This window comes from Mustela nivalis, assembly GCF_964662115.1.
Source record: "Mustela nivalis genome assembly, chromosome: 8".
NCBI classification, from domain to species: Eukaryota; Metazoa; Chordata; class Mammalia; order Carnivora; family Mustelidae; genus Mustela; species Mustela nivalis.
In genome coordinates this window covers 68,017,011-68,031,376 of record NC_139027.1, presented here as the reverse complement: position 1 = coordinate 68,031,376, position 14,366 = coordinate 68,017,011, and positions in this window count along the sequence as shown.

Below are 14,366 nucleotides of genomic sequence, written 5' to 3'. Positions count from 1 at the left end.
CCCGCTATTGGATGTAGGGGTGAAATTACAGTTCATGATTAATTGACAATAATTTTTTTTTTTTTTTTTACCTTAGGACTCTCAAAGTTTTTTATCCAGAGATTTTAATGTTACATCAGTAGTGTTATTTTTTTGGACTCTGCCAACAGTATTTGCCAATAACTTCTGGTGGATGAAGAGCAAGTTGGTAATTTGACACCAAAAGTGCTAAATGAATCTGTTCTGCTAATCCTGGTTCAGTAGTGCTCTAATTTTATTAAATTTCACTCTAATCTACTGTTAACTCTGAGCTGAAACTTAATGCATAAATAAGTGATTTGAGTATATTCATTCTTTGAGGCTAAAATTAGAATTACTATTTACCAGTATTAGATTTCTATCTCTTCTGGTGAACTATATTCTTATCTATCTCTATTTATCGATCTATAATCTATCTATCTATTTATATCTATCTATCTGTCTCTTTATTTTCATGTAATAAAAATTATAACTTGAACTGATTGGTTGTTTTTTGTTTTTTGTTTTTTATAACCTGAGACCAACATTTAGGAGTGAATCTCCACTCCTCTAAACCTTCTGATAAGTAACTTTCACTCTTCAGGTTTGAGTTTTAGATTAACTATACTTGTGACAATGAGAGTAGATCTGAAAAGGCTATACCAGTGGAACAGAAAAGGGAAGAGACACGTCTCAACTGCGCCAGTGGATGGGGAGATGAGATCACAAGCAGAACAAATATGAACAGCTGTCAAAGAAGATGTCAGGGGAAATCATGGAACAAAAGGCAGGCACTGCATTCTGAAATTCTTTATTCATAGCTTTCCTGTATCTTCAACCAAACTGTACCCAACTTGAGATTGGGGCTATGATACCTATTTCTTTTTTTTATCCCCCATAATTTCTAGCAAAGACTGGACTAGGTTTTTGCTCAGTAAATAGCTTTCATTTGTCTTGACCAGTTACACCAGAATAAGACTGCTTGAGCTAGTATTTTGACTTGGTAGTATTTTGTATATTTGTGTGCTGTCAGCCTTTTCCAGAGATTTCCTGACATGGTACTGGCAATTAGTAGATGCTTTGTGAAATTCGGCCCTCTTTATTATAACATCAATAAACCTGACTTGATAATAGCTATTGATGTCAATAAAGTTTAAGTGCTTTACCACCATCATTATGTCATTGAGATGCTAATTGACATTAATACTAAACCCAATTTATGACTATTTTTTATTGCTGTTTTATGAACTCATGTTCTCCATGAAGGCAAGCAAAACAACGTGTATAAGTGCCTTGTTTCCTTTATCTCAGTATAAAGAATATAGTTGGATCTTTTCAGAGTTTGAAACTTGTCAGTTCACTGTAAATGTACTAAACTATGGCATAAATGTATATGTATATAATGTTTCTGATCCATTGACATCGACTAATGGCTCCCAAACTCACAGGTCTATTTAAGTAGCGTGGGGTGCCTGGGTGGCTCAGTCATTGGGCATCTGCCTTTGACCCAAGTCATAATCCCAGGGTCCAGGGATTAAGTCAGGCTCCCTGCTCAGCAGGAAGCCTGCTTTTCCCTCTCCCACTCCCGCTGCTTGTATTTCCTCTCTCACCATCTCTGTCTGTCAAATAAATAAAAAATAAACAAAATATTTTTTAAAAAATGAAATAGTCTCATTAGTTCAAAAAGCCTAATTAATGGTTTAAAACATACATACATACACACACACACACACACACGCATACACACACACTTACATATGTGGGAAAATTATTATTCAGTACATGCCAGTTGGGAGATCAAATTCTTTAAGATACAAAATTCAAGGTAAATTAAGAGTTAATAGACTCCTTTGAAGAAAAAAAAAAAAAAAGGATCCCAGACATGGACAGTATAATTCAAATTCTCTGAATTCGTGCCTAATCAGAAAACAAGTAAGTAGAGGGAATTCCTCAACATGTATTCATTAAGCAACACTATGTATCAGGAATTGGTTTTGGTGCCCATGATACAACAGAGAGGAGAACAGAAGCATATCTCTTCTTAGTGGAGCTTATGTTCTGGTGAAATTTTATACAGTTCTTCCAAGAGGCAATTTATTAGATTGTACTGGGTTGTGGAGTTAAGAAATATTGATAATCCAGAAAGGAGGAGGAAGTGTCTCAATGATAATATTAAAAATGGCTATAGAAATCAGAATACAATAGTGATTTCTTGGTAGCTGTCATAAATGCCCTGCTTCTATCAGTAATTTTCTGCTAAGCCTGTCTCCTTTCCTCTCTGGCAATTTCTATTTCTTGATATGAAGACTCTTTGCAAGGCAGGGTACTTCTCATTTCCAGAGAACTATATCATTCCTTCGGTGACTAAAGTTACTTTGTGGGTGGCCTATTTTATGCTTCTTCTCTTCCACTTAAATGAAATTGTACTATATGCTATGTGCTATGTATTGATTAACTATACTATGAAAGAGATGAAAAATGATACATGCTGATGACCTGCATGGGGGGTTATTTCTATTAAGCTATATGTTCTTGTTTCTTTTAAGACAAAATACAGAGTAAAATTTCTGTTCAAAATTATATCTCTAGTATCTATTCCTTTAGAGAAAACAGAGCCATAAACTATAGGCAATCTGTGTCTCTTTCATGAAAGCACGGTAACATCAAAACTGGTTCCATTTTATTTTATTTGAATGAAAACAGTATTTTAAAATAAAATTTAATTCACTGAAATGCTCATAGAAATGCTAGAGTGTCACAAGAGTTATAAATTAAAAAAAAAAAAAAAACACCACAGCTGAGGTGGCCTACTGAATTATCTTGATAATTATAACTAAAAGAACATGCATTTTGTAGAGAAATTTGGCCAGCACGATACAGATCACATGTCTACATGAAATAAATTTATCAGGTTGTTACTGATTTATTCTCATTTGTTACCTCCATAGACATAACTTTAAAGCAAATAAAGGTAATTGCATACATATGGTATTAGTGTTTAATCACCCTGATATTTTATTATCAGTGACTGTTTTATGTGAATTTTGTTTTTGGAATTTTCCTTTTGACAACCACAAAATAATGAAAAAAATATTGTAAATATAAGTATTTATAGGGGCCCCAGAGTGACACAGTTGGTTAGTGTCTGACTTGGTTTTGGCTCAGGTCATGATCTTGGGGTCTCAAGATGGAGACCAGTGTCAAGCTCCAAGCTCAGAGAGGAGTCTCCTGGAGTTTCTTTCTCTCTCTCTCCCTTTGTTCCTCCCTTGTCACTCACTTGCACATGGGCTCTCTCTTGCTCTCTTTCTCTGCAATAAACAAATAAATCTTTTTTAAAAATTATGTGTCATTCCTGTTTATTTTGAAGCTGGACATAGTCACAAAGGGACTCAAACTATTGAAGGAGACCTCTGATTTGCCCTTATATATAAGTGTATGTACTTCATTTCAATGTTTTTTTATATGCAAGTGCTCTACTCATGTAGTAGTTTCGATATTTTATAACAGATTGTAAAAGCACAAATGAAGTATGAAATGAACTCATTTTATAGGATGAAGGAAGTAGGAGTTGTCTTATTTAGTCTACTGAGTAGTTTACATTATAGATAAAGAAAATGTATTCTTTATGTTTTCCAGAGGCTTCTGTAAGGAAACTGCTCAGGGCCAGATTTCTACCCAGTTAGTGGTTTCAGGGGGCCAGACTCCACTTCTCTTTAGGGGGCAGACTCCACTTCTCTTTAGGCTAAGAAGAGAATTAGTGAAAAGATGGGATGCTATGGGAAGCACGGCCTAATGTCTCTCCTATAACCTCCAAATATTTAGGAAATTTAATTAAAGTCACAAGATGCATGACTTAGTAATTTTTAAAAAATTGATACTAAAATAAGATGGCAGGAGTAGAGACAAGGAAACAGTGGTGAAGTAAATATGCATAAACAGAAAACTGGAAATTTATACTGCCCTAAATTGTGATAATAGAGTTTGGATGAAGTTCACAAAAGAGAAGTTGACTCCATTTGACATGACTTCAATTATATTAAGCAGGAAATCCCTTTATTCTGTCTACCTATGGCTCTCTTCCAACCTTTGTGACTTAAATTATCTTTTATATTCAGTTACTTGTCAGATGCTCTGCTTTTGTAAAGAAGGCTTCCAGTAGGTATCCAAAGAGTTTTAATTTCTTCTTGCTATTTATTGGTACTTCTGTGCTAATTTTCTTATTTAGTTTAGCAATGCTGGGTATATGTCTTCTATTTTGGCACTCTGTAGAACAGTTGTTTAATGATGACTGTAATAACTAGTCACATTTACCACCATTTAACCTTGACTTAGTTAGAAGTGAAGCATTCTGCCTTTTTCCCACAGCTGCTTTTACCAGCAGTGCATGCCTCCCCCCAAAAAAGAATCAGCATAAAATAATATGTGGTTTTTTTCCTACAATTCAACTGATTTAAATAAATCTACAGGATATGTAAGGTTAAGGGAGTATTGTTACATTTATGAGTTTATGTACTAGGAGTTTGGGTTCAGAAGAGAATGACATCATCAGAAACTTGCCAGTGCAGATCTTCAAGGTCATATTTAATATTTGTATCTATAAATCCAGGTCAGTAGATTTAGTCAATTTTCCAGCCAGCTGTAGAGAGGCACAAAATAGATATATTGAAATAAGAATGATTTGGGGGTCTTTTGGTGCATGTACACTCCCAGAAACTACCTCTCTCTTTGCTTCTTTTTCATTGGAAGATTATTTCTCTCTCTCTCCCTGTAGAGACTCCTCATTCAGCAACCTCTCCTGTAAGAAAGGCCACCTTACTTGAAATCCTATGTCTGCCTATACTATGATGTGAGTAGCAGTTTCTCTCAATAACAAAGTAAAATGCCATAACAAAACAAGTCTAATCTTTCTAGGGTACCTTACTACAGTTAATACTGCCATTTATTCCATATAGAAGATGTCTAATTAAATAGATGTAAAGAGATAGAGACAGATTGAATTAAGAGATTGGTTCTCCCAGATTGTGTGTTACTTGGCCACAATTAAATTCTGATTTTATCTTTGGCTACACAGCCTTTCTTGGATTATACGAGGCTAATCATCCTTCACTGTGTTTTATTTTTGTGGTAAGGCCACCAAAGAGAACCCCAGTCTTTAATAAGTAAAGGAAACTTTTTAATGTTTAGGGACCTTGAGGCCAAAAGTGTTTATTTCAGTGGAAATCATATCTGAGAAGACCTGGGATGAATATGGCAGTGAAGGACAAATAGTGATTTAGAGAGTGGGCAGTTCAAGTAAAGGGAAGGAGTAGAAATGAGAAAGCCCTAGAGCATGGGAAATGGCCAGAGGCCAATTATATCCTCCACAACTGAGAATCAGTAGAAACTAAGGAAAACAGGAAAGGAGTGGGGACTCAGCAACAAACCAGATTAAGGCTCTTGAGCTCCCTTTGTATTTTTCTTCCTCCCTCCTTTCCTTTCTCCATATTTTCCAGTTATCCTTCATAAACCCTCTTTCCAGTATTTATTCAACAATGCCTTATTACCAGACTTTGGGCTAAGTGCTGGGGATATAAGGTGACAATAACCTTAAGAAGCTAACTGATACCTATTTTTAAAAGTATAAGAGGGTAAGGACAAGATTAAGAATAAATTAACCCTTCTCAGATATAGGGATAGAGCATGGTCCTTTTAGGGGTTTGCAAGAGAGCTGGTTTGATTAGATCCCATAGTACTTGGTTGTGCGTGTTGGAGAAAGCAGTGCAACAAAGGGGTGCTTTACAAAACATAGAGTAGAGGAAAAAAGTTTGAAGATAAATAGGAACTGGTATAAACCCACTCAAAAATATATAATTTGGACGTTATCTGGAGGACAATAGAGGCCTGTTCAAGTATTTTAATTAAGAAGTGACATGATTAGTTTGGGGTTTTTGCAAGATCATTTTGGCTGCCATGTAGAAAGAGGATCAAGAGGAAATGAAATTTATCTATTATTCATTAAAGTTTTGAAATTGGTCAGGGAGCAACTTTACAGATAAGACATCTCTTCGTTTACTTAAAAAAATTAAAAGAGATTTAAGGGTTTTTTTGTGACTTAGAAACAGCATAGTTTGAAAAGAAGGAAATATTATCATTAAGACAAATAAGAATAGAAGAAAGAACAACCATATTTTTGCATACATGAGGCTTCTCAGATTTGAGAATTATTTTTATAGCAATTTCTTTATCCCATAAATCTCTAGACACCCACCCACATACTTTCTGTCACTAAAATAACAATTATCATTCTCATTTACATTTTTTCCAAAAAAATAATATCTTTTTTTTAAATTTTTTATTTTTTATAAACATATATTTTTATCCCCAGGGGTACAGGTCTGTGAAACACCAGGTTTACACACTTCACAGCACTCACCAAAGCACATACCCTCCCCAATGTCCATAATCCCACCCCCTTCTCCCAAACTCCCTCCCCCCAGCAACCCTCAGTTTGTTTTGTGAGATTAAGAGTCACTTATGGTTTGTCTCCCTCCCAATCCCATCTTGTTTCATTTATTCTTCTCCTACCCACTTAAGCCCCCATGTTGCATCACCACTTCCTCATATCAGGGAGATCATATGATAGGTGTCTTTCTCTGCTTGACTTATTTCGCTAAGCATGATATGCTCTAGTTCCATCCATGTTGTCGCAAATGGCAAGATTTCATTTCTTTTGATGGCTGCACAGATGAATGGATCAAGAAGATGTGGTATATATACACAATGGAATATTATGCAGCCATCAAAAAATAATATCTTATCTGAAGTGGAAATGTATCCATACAATGATTTGTCATGGTTACTTGTCAAGGCTTAAGCACTATCTCCCATTTTAGAGTCATCTTTTGTTATGAAGACCAAAAACTTTTCAACCTGGCTAACACTAAGCTCTGAGCTATTGCCTAGGGACCCCCAAATGATAATAGTTATTATTTACCATATTTTGTTTGTAAATGTTCTAGTTTTCATCAAAGGGCTGGGCCATTATTTCCCACTTAAAGATCCTTATCCATAGTGTCAATAGGATAGTGCTAAGAAAACAAGGGCCTGACAGGAGTTTGCACATTGGAACTTTACTTTTTCCCAGTCCAGTCATGGAGCCTGCATTTGGCTTTACTTCCTCAGGAGAATTGTGTTGGGAGCAGAATTATCAAACAATTTAACACAACCGGAACTCTGATCTCAAGAGCAACCAGAAAAAGATTGGGGAAGATAAATGGTAGGAAGATCAAACATAGACTAAGAAAGGGGCCTGGAGGATGAAGAGCCTCATTATAAATTTAGGGATATTTTAAATCTCTTAAATTTTCTTTTCATACTCAGCTAAATTCTACTAAGATTGTGAAGTAGTAGTATTTGATTATTAGTCTTCCTGTGACCACATTTAATTTAGCTTTCTAAGTGTTTTTCTATCTTAGTACCTCTTCATCTTTGCACTTTCTTTTGAGATGCAGAGTATAAAATATTCTTGTCATTTGTCATTTGAAAACCATGAGGTGCAAAAATATTAAATAACTTATCCAAGGTGTTATAGTTAATGATGTTATAATTAATGAATAACAGAACGATGATAAGACTCCAGTAAAACTCCTAATCCTACCCTCTTTTAATTCAGTGGTGATCAAAACAGATTTAGATATAATCACTACATTCTGCAAAGAATTTTAAAAAAAAAGAGTCATTTGAACCATTAAGTGGGGTTTGATTATTTGAGCATCTCTACCACCATCACCAACTTTGAAGATTGAGCAAATACTAGCAAAGATGAGAAAAATATTTAAATATGGAAAAAATTTGATTTTGTGAGGAAATTTCTTTTCAACTTTCTTGGTTTTTTCCAAGTTTTCTTCTATTTCCTTCATTTCTGCTACTATTTTATTCCTTCCCTCTACTTACTTTGAGTTTAACTTGCTCTTCTTTTTCTAGCTTTTTTTAAATATTAAGATTTCATTTAATTATTTGAGAGGGAGAGAGAGGGTGTGTACAAGTGCAATGGGAGGGAGAAGCAGACTTTCCACTGAGCAGGGAGGCCTGATATGGGGGGCTCCATCCCAGATGCTGGGATCATGACCTGAGCCCAAGGCAGAGGCCCAACCAACTGAGACACCCAGGTGCCTCCTTTTTCTAACTTTTTTTTTTTTAAGATTTTATTTATTTATTGACAGACAGAGATCACAAGTAGGCAGAGAGGCAGGCAGAGAGAGAGGAGGAAGCAGGCTCATCGCTGCGCTGACAGCCCGATGCAGGGCTCGATCCCAGAACCCTGAGGTCATGATCTGAGCCGAAGGCAGAGGCTTTAACCTACTGAGACACCCAGATGCCCCTCCTCCCACCTTTTTCTAGCTTTTAAGGTGGAATTTTAGATTATTAACTTTATATATTTCTCCTTTTCTGATATAAATATCTAAAGCTATAAATTTCCTTTAAGCACTGTTTATATTTAACCTACAGGTTTTGATAAGGTGTATTTTCATTTTCAACCAGCTGAAAATAATTCCCAATTTTCCTTGATATTTCTTTATTTGCCCATATATTTTAGAAGAGTATTTTAGAATAATATCCTTATACATTAATATCCATACATATAAGGGAAATTCCAGGTTGCAATTTGTTACTGATTACTAATTTAATTCATTTGTGGTCATAGAACATACTTCTAATGATTATAATCCTTTTAAATGTATCGAGAATTATTTATGAACCAGCAAAAGTGTATCTTGGAGAGTGTTCCATGTGCATTTGGAAAAGAATATGTATTCTCTAGTTGCTGAGTGAAGTGCATTAAAATGTCAATTAGATTCATCCTTATTTTGTGTCTGTTCTATGAATTACTGAAGCAGAGGTTTTGAAATTTCTAGCTCTTATTATGAATTTATTTATATCTCCTTACATGTCTATCAAGGTTTTTTCTTATATTTTGAAGCTCTTATTTTAGTTTCATAGACATTAGGGTTTGTATTTCTTCTTGAGGAGTTGACCCTTTTAAATGTACAGTCAATTCTTAGCATTCATGGTTGTTATATTCTGTAATGTCACTATGAACAATGAATTAGTGGATACTGAACCATTACTCCTAAGGAAAATATACACATAAATGTGCATATATGACATCAGTTAAATCCTAAAAACAACATGTCCTGGTAGATTCTACTTTTTTTTCTATAAAACAGAAAATATATCTCAAAACTCTTAAGTGACTTGTGTGAGAACATGCCACCAACACATGCCAGAGTTGAAATTTAAACCCTACCCCTCTGGCCTCAGAGATAGAACTTCTTGTACTATACTACATTGCCCTCTACCATCTCTTTACTCTGGTGTGTGAGAGCTGAAAAACAAAAGAAAAGCATTACTTTGTTCAGTCTCAGCTAGGAATGTATATGGCAGAAGGCTAAAATTATTCCCTGCCCTGCATATGTCCTCACATGATCATAAAAATATGGGCAATAATGATTTTGAGATTATAAAATCTCAGTGTCAGATTCAAAATGTGGAATCCACATATACTGAGAATCAATTGTATCTCAACTGATAAGCAAAAAAATCCACACATACTGAGGATCAATTGTATCTCAGCCGGTAGGTAGTAAGTAATATTCTTTGTTCTGAAGTCTATTTTATCTGACTTTAAAGTAGCCATTTGGGGGCACCTGGGTGGCTCACTGGGTTAAAGCCTCTGCCTTCAGCTCAGGTCATGATCCCGGGGTGCTGGAATGGAGGTCCGCATCGGGGTCTCTGCTCGGCAGGGAGCCTGCTTCCTCCTCTCTCTCTGCCTGCTTCTCTGCCTACTTGTGATCTCTGTCTGTCAAATAAATAAATTAAATATTTAAAAAAAAATTTTTTTAAATAGCCATTTTACTTTTCTTATAACTAGTGTTTTTGCATGGTTTATCTTTTTTCCATTTTTTTTACTTGTAATTTAAATAACTATGTATTTAGTGTGAGTTGCTTTTAGATAGCAAATAGTTGAGACTTGAATTTTTATAAAATCTAACAACTCTATCCTATTAATGTTTTATCCATTTACATTTAATGTAATTACCATTATGTTTTTATATATGATGTTGCTATTTATTTTCTATTTGTACCATCTTTACTCACTCCTCTTTTCCTATATTTTTTAAAATTTTGCATTAAGTGATTTTTAGGATTACATTTGTCTTCACTCATTTCTTATTGTTATACCTCTTTGGGGTTTTTTCCTTCCCATTTTTTCTCTTGGGCAGAGGGTCATGTGGGTTTTTGAACGTCTTAAGGAGTCCATGAAGTCAAAATTATCTTCACTGTAATACTAAGAGTCGTTTGCATTTTCCCTCTCTATTTCACAAACGTACCATGGGGTTTCTGAGAAGATATGTGCCATGTCATGTAACAACAGATTAAAGGTAAAGGAGAGTTAAGAATCAGTCTCTTCTTAGGCCAACATTAAGGAAATTTGCAAAATGTGAAGTAATGACATGTTTTTCACTCTTTTTGTTTTGTTAGATACAGTAATTTTTCATAAAAATATGTTATATATTTGTTAATGTGAGTCTATTATTACTATTTTAAGTAAACATTTAAAAATTAATTTATAAAGTGATAATAACTGATAGATAAAATCCATACAAATAAGTTCTTTACAGTCTTCAATAATTTTAAGGTTTTGCAAGATCAAAAAGTTGGAGAAATTCTGCTGTTTTATCAGATGACTCTCTCACTTATCATAGTCTACCAGCAAATAATTTTATACTATATAGTATATAGTATAAGATCATTACAATATTATCCTTTTTTTCCATTGTCCTTTTTCTATGCCATTATTTTTTTAAAATTCAATTTAATTAACAGATACTGTATTATTATTTTTTGAGATAGAATTCAGAGATTTATCAGTTGCATACAGCAGCCAGTGTTCATTACTTCATGTGCCCTTTTTAATGCCCATCACCCAGTTACTCCATCCCCCCATGCACCTCCCTTCCAGCAAGTCTTTTCTCCGTAATTAAGTCTCTCATAGTTTGCCTCCCTCTATGTTTTCCTCTTATTTTATTTTCCCTTCCCTTCCCCCATGTTCTTAAATTTCATAGAGGAGTGAAATCAGAGGTTTGTCTTTCTTTGACTGACTTCACTTAGCATAATATCCTCTAGTTCCATCCATGTCATTGCAAATGACAAGAGTTCATTTTTTTTTTTTTAAGATTTTATTTATTTATTTGACAGACAGAGATCACAAGTAGGCAGAGTAGCAGACAGAGAGAGAGAGAGAGAGGAGGAAGCAGGCTCCCTGCTGAGCAGAGAGCCCTATGTGGGGCTCGATCCCAGGACCCTGGGATAATGACCTGAGGCGAAGGCAGAGGCTTTAACCCACTGAGCCACCCAGGTGCTCTTTTTTTTTTTTTTAATATTTTATTTATTTATTAATAGTTCATTCTTTTTGCTGACTGAGACATATTCCAACATATGGATCATGTATATATACATATTCCATATCTATCTATCTATCTATCTATAGAGAGGAGACAAATCCTCTCCATCCTCTTCTTTATCCCTTTATCTGTCAGTGGACATCTGGGCCTCTTTCCATAGTTTGGCAATTGTAGACATGGCTGCTATAAACATGTGTCCCTTCAAGTCACTTTGTTTTTATCTTTTGGATAAATACCTAGTAATGCAATTGGTAGGTCATAGGATAGGTCTATTTTTAACTTTTTGAGGAACCTCCATACTGTTTTCCAGAGTGGCTGTACCAGCTTGCATTCACACCAAGTGTAAACGGGTTTCCCTTTCTCCCCATTCTTGCCAACATGTGTTATTTCCTGATGTGTTAATTTTAGCCACTCTGACTGGTGCGTGGTGGTATCTCATGGTAGTTTTGATTTGTGTTTTCCTGATGCCTAAGATGTTGAGCATTTTGTCATGTGTCTGTTGGCCATTTATATGTCTTCTCTGGAGAAATGTCTGTTCATGCCTTTTGCCCATTTCTTGACTGGTATTTTGGTTTTTAGGTGTTGAATTTGATAAGTTCTTTATAGATTTCGGATACTAGCCCTCTCTCTGATAAGACATTTGCAAATACCTTCTCCCCTTCAGTCAGTTGTCTTTTGGTTTGGCTGACTTTTATCTTTGATGTGCAGAATCTTTTTATATTGATGAGGTACCAATAGTTCATTTTGCTTTTGCTTCCCTTGACTTTGAAGACCTTGTCTAGCAAGAAGTTGCTGCCGCCAAGGTCAAAAATGTTGCTGCCAGCATTCTCCTCTAGAATTTTGATGGATTCCTCTCTCACATATAGGTCTTTCATCCATTTTGAGTTTATTTTGTATATCGTATAGGAAGGTGGTCCAGTTTCATTGTCCTGCTCGTGGCTGTCCAATTTTCCCAATACCATTTCCCAACACTCTTTTTTCTGTTAAATATTCTTTCCCACTTTGTTCAAGATTAGTTTACCATAGAGATGAAGGTCTATTTCTGTGTTCTCTATTCTGTCCCATCGATCTGTGTCTGTTTTGTGCCAGTGCCACACTATGTTGATGACTATAGTTTTTTAATACAGCTTGAAATCCAGAGTTGTGAGGTCCCCAGCTTTGCTTTTCTTTTTCAACATTCCTTTGTCTATTTGGGATTTTTCTGTTTCCATACAAATTTTAAGATTGTCCCAGGTCTTTGAAAAATGTTGATGGTATTTTTTTCTTTTTTTATTCAGTTCTTTTATTGTTGTTATTATTATTATGTTATGTTAGTCACCATACTGTACATCATTAGTTTTTGATGTAGTGTTCCATGATTCTTTATTGGTGTATAATACCCAATACTCCATCCAATCTGTGTCCTCCTTCATACCCATCTGTTAGTAGTATTTTGAGAGAGATTGCATTGAATGTTGAATCTTCATTTCTTGGAGAAAATACAAATTTCCTTCAGGTGTCATTTTTTTTCTGCCTCAAAAATTTCCTTTAGCATTTCCTACAGAATGACTTGCTGTCCCTTAATTTTCCCCCAACAAGGAATCCTTAGGAGTTACAAATATTAGATAGTTTTTATGAGTGACTAAATCAGAGACATAGCAAATGGAAGAGAGATATTTTAGAACCAGAGTTGGCAATATTTGGCAACTGATTTGATGGGGTAAAATGTGACATGCTAAAATATATCTTCCAGGGCACCTGGGTTGTTCAGTCAGTTAAGCATCTGCCTTTAGGTGCGGTTGTGATTCCATGGCAATAAGATCAAATCCCACATGGGTCTCCTTGCTCAGCAGGGAGCCTGCTTCTCCCTCTGTCTGCTGCTCCCCTTCATTGTGCTGTCTCTCTCTTTGACAAATAAATTAAAAAAAAAAAAAACTTTAAAAAGCAAATATTGGGAAGGTATATCCAAAAGAATTGTTATTTTTAGATGATAAGATTGTCATCTGGAAAACCCAGAATTCACTGAAAAATCACTATCCTTAATAAACAGATTAATGTGTGTTTGAAATAAACAGCTATCATGTATAAAAGAAATAATGTATTAGAAAACATAATGGTAAACAACAGCAGCAACAACAACAACAATTAAAATTATTCTTTAAATATTTCTTATTTTAGAGAGAGAGAGAGCACATGCATGAGTATACACAAGGTGAGGAGGGCCAGAGGGAGAGGGAGAGAGAATAGTAAGCAGACTTCCCACTGAGCATGGAGCCCAGCAGGGGGCTTGATCCCATGACCCATGAGATCATGAGCTGAGTGGGAATCACAAGTCAGATGCTTAACCAATTGAGCCACTCAGGTGCTCCAACAACAATTAAAACTCTTTATCAAAATGGAACAACTAATTGAAATACTTGAGGTAAGGAGCTACTAATAGGAAATATAAAAAAGAAAATATAATATAAAATATAAAAAGAAAATTATAAAGGACTGGAAGAAAAAATTAAATAATTAAAAATATATATCTTGGAATTCGAGGCTTAATATTGTAATTTGTCCATTCTCTCCAAATGAATCTATAGGTATAATTAATTTATAATAAAAGTTCAAATGGATTACAATTTGGTGACTTTATTGTAAATGTTTATTGTGAATGAATGAAAGAGAGTATGACATAACCCAACTTTTTTAAATGCTAAGGGAACTTGTCCTTTCGAAGATAACATATTTTAAAGTCATAATGATCCTAGTACAGTAATGATAATACAGATTAGTGAAATGGAGTGAAAGTCATGGCCATATTTAAATTTATATCAGGATTTATTATATGATGAATATGGCCAAATTGGTAGGAAAATGAGAGATTAATAGTTTTTTTTTTTTAAGATTTTATTTATTTATTTGCAGACAGAGGGAGTGAGAGCGAGTGAGCACAGGCAGACA